Source organism: Eriocheir sinensis, chromosome 13 (genome assembly GCF_024679095.1).
Source record: "Eriocheir sinensis breed Jianghai 21 chromosome 13, ASM2467909v1, whole genome shotgun sequence".
Classification (NCBI taxonomy): Eukaryota; Metazoa; Arthropoda; class Malacostraca; order Decapoda; family Varunidae; genus Eriocheir; species Eriocheir sinensis.
In genome coordinates, this window is record NC_066521.1 from 4,014,867 (window position 1) to 4,018,804 (window position 3,938).

The following is a 3,938-nucleotide window of genomic DNA, read 5'->3' on the forward strand; positions in this document are numbered from 1 at the left end:
TATTGAAAATCTATTTCCAACTAAAAATTGCCCTTTAGTTGTAGTTTCAACAGATACCTAACAAAAGTCGATCAGACTTTTTACCGATTTTGTGAAATTATTTTAATTTTAAAAAACTAATTTTTGAGATATTGGCTTCTAAAGATTTTTTTACATTTCATTCCTGTCCTGCCATTTGCATTTATTTGATTGGCATGAAACTTTCACATATTATTGTGTATATCTTGTTGACTTACTGGAGAATGATCAGGCATCTGGGCCCGCGGCACTCCCGCGTAGCGCGAGTGCCGTGGGAGTGCCTCGTGGGAGTGCCTTGCTTCTACGCTACTCTCTTGCTTGTTATCTGAGGTTTGGCCGCTCCACAAGACCTCTTGATGTTGGTGACTCTTTTTCTGGTTGCCTTGCACTTGTACATCATTTGTAAGGACGTTTTTTTTGGCTGGAGAGGAGAGAAAAGTACGACATACTCTTCCCGTCTGTGTCTCGCTTGGCACTGGCGCGGTGGCACCTCTCTTCCTCCCCTGCCTCTCCGCGCAAAGAAGAGAGGATGACAGATGACAAAATTTACGAAGAATTAAAATATTCTAATGCAATTTTTACGTATATACGAATGATACCGCATATGTTGACATGAGCGTCTTATGACGCGCATGTCCGACTATGACGCAAAACCCCCCCAGGGGGGAGGGGTTTTAATTTTACGAAAACAAACCTCACCACATGGTAATTTAGGGTTTCCCGGCCACGCTGAGCGAAAAACATGTACTCGTCCAATTTTAAATATATTCGTCAAAAATTCTGTTAGTTTTTTTTTTTTTTTTTTTTTTTTACAACAAAGAAGGCAGCTCAAGGGCACACAAAAAAGAAAACATTAACAAAAAAAAGCCCGCTACTCGCTGCTCCTAAGAAAGAAATAAAAGAGGTGTCCAAAAGCAGGAGGAGAGATGTCCTGATACCCTCCTCTTGAAAGAGTTCAAGTCGTAGGCAGGAGGAAATACAGATGAAGGAAGATTGTTCCAGAGTTTACCAGCGTGAGGGATGAAAGAGTGAAGATGCTGGTTAACTCTTGCATAAGGGGTTTGGACAGTATAGGGATGAGCATGAGTAGAAAGTCGAGTGCAGCGGGGTCGCGGGAGGGGGGGGAGGCATGCAGTTAGCAAGTTCAGAAGAGCAGTCAGCGTGGAAATATCGCTAGAAGATAGAAAGAGAGGCAACATCGCGGCGGAATTTAAGAGGTAGAAGACTATCAGTATGAGGAGGAGAGCTGATGAGACGAAGAGCCTTAGCCTCCACTCTGTCCAGAAGAGCTGTATGAGTGGAGCCCCCCCACACATGAGATGCATACTCCATATGAGGGTGGACAAGGCCCCTGTATATGGACAGCAACTGTGCAGGGGAGAAGAACTGGCGGAGACGGTACAGAACGCCCAGCCTCGAGGAAGCTGATTTCGTAAGAGATGAGATATGAAGTTTCCAGTTGAGATTTTGAGTTAAGGATAGACCAAGGATGTTTAGTGTTGAGGAAGGTGATAGCTGGGTGTTGTCAAAGAATAGGGGATAGTTGTTTGGAAGATTGTGTTGAGTGGATAGGTGGAGAAACTGTGTTTTTGAGGCGTTGAAGGACACCAGGTTCCTCTTGCCCCAATCGGAAATAATAGTAAGGCCTGAGGCTAAGCGTTCTGCAGCCTCCAGCCTTGAGTCGTTAAGTTCCTGTAGGGTGGGTCTTCTTGAGAATGTGGTCCTGGTGGTGGTGCTTGGGGTGGTGTCCATGGGGGAGAGATGCTGGCATGTTGGTGGTTCTCTGCATGGTAATTTACTAGAACTAGATTATTCTCTAACATGGCTTTGTGAGGGATTTTGGTCTGATTTATGGATATGTGTCTGGACCCCTGAAATAGTCTGACTTAAAAACATTTCAGTAATGTCACTGACAAGTCAAACGGAAGCATACAACACAGCATTAGTGCTGAAAACGAATTACAGCCCTTCTGCCTGACGACAGGCACCACCGCCCGGGAAAAACTGTCATGTACATCACTTCAGATTCCAGTACAGATTGCACACTATCGGAAGTAGGAAGATGGAGGAATTTGACAATTTGTTCCTAGAGGATGACTACAGAATACAGATCACCTGTGCTTAATCCTTTGTATATGCCCCACATCCAGCGGCAGATGCTTTCTGTGTGGCAAGAGTTATGTTTACAGTTTGCATGTATGAGTTCTGAGCCAACTCTAATTTTCTCCTTGTTTTAGATTGATGTCAACTATAATATTGTAAAAATATACATTTCCTCACCTGCACATGATGATTATGTTAAGAGATGATGCAAGAAATTCACCAGCATACAAAAAAACAGCACTGCTCCGGGATTAAAGTCACAGCTACAAAATAGTTGGACAACGCTACCTAGGATCAAAAAGATGCGAAATGTCTTTAGAAAATGCAGCATCTTCCCTTCTTTCCCTTGCCTTATGCCATTTTCAGTTTTTATTTAATGTGAAATGACAAGAAAATAAATATTTCTGTATACAACACCAACTTTCTGGGTCTCAAAGAGCATTATATTCTATATTTCATTCTTCAAAAAAAAATTCCTACGGGAATTTGACTGCTGTGGTGCTGTGGCTACTACTCACTGATTGACCAGTGAAAAGTGTTTGTCTTTTGGGAAAACATATCACTGAGCACTTTTGGTCTCATTTGCTTTTGTATGCATCCGTCTGACTTGTCGGTGACACTACTGAAAACTCATTAACACCGTATCCAATATCTGGAGTATAGAAGTGTGACTTATAGAGTTTACTGTATTCTTTTTTATATATATATATATAAACTAGTCAGCACAAATGGTTTGAGGCTCAGTAAATGTAACATGCTGAAAATTTTAGAATTTTGCCTTATTGATAACTTTGGCATGGACTGAATATGGGAAGATGGATGAGAAAGAAATGGATATGAGAACTTTATTATTACCTTCAATATATTGCTGTATGTAGACTTATGTTAAAAACTGACTGGCATATATATTCTCTAATTCTATTACAATTTCAGTTTCAGACAGAGGCACTACACCGTGATATCCTCAACAGGAATAAAACAGCATTCAACCAGGTTATTGAGCGGTACATTTCCCTGGCACACGGACTTCCTCCTCCACTAGATGAATGTCCCTACCAGTCTCCACACAACAGCAAAAACAAACCAAGTTCAACTCCCTTATACCCCCAGAAGAACCTTTCCAGGACAGGTGCAACCATAAAAACCAGCACTGTCTCCCCAGCGATCTCATTGAGGCAAGATTCATGTTGTGATGAGGATGATCTTGTTAGAGAAGTAGAGGAATCACTGCAGAGAAGGAAACAACAGCTTGGGTTAAGTGATGACTTTATATGTGAGGAGATAGAGGATAATGAGGTTGATGAGGATGACCCCACTTGGGATGGCTCTCATTACCATGCCAGGGTGAATTTACCCACCAGATTGCATAAAAAGAAACCTTTCTGATAATCTTATAACAAACACAGTGGGGTCATCTGATGAAAACAAGTCTCGAAAGAAAGCAAAAGCACCTGTGGATGAAGTAAGCCTTTCCCAAAACAAAACTGCTGATTTGAGGAAGCTTTCTGTGCAGGACAGGCTTTCAGATGTGAGCAACTTACCAAGAAGAAGAGGTAGACCTCCCAAAAGAAAGTCAGTGCTGGAGGTGAATGATGAGGGTAATATATCAAAGAAAAGATGTAGATTGCCCAAACAAAAGTCAGTGCAGAAGGTGAGCGTTGAGGGTGATACATCAAGGAAGAGAGGTAGACAGCCCAAAGCAAAAGTGGCGGGAGAGAGTCAAGAAAATCTGAGACAGAACAACCCAAGGAATGAACCCAAACGGAGAGGCAGGCCACCCAAGAAGAATAAAACATTGAGTCTGAACCCCACCAAGG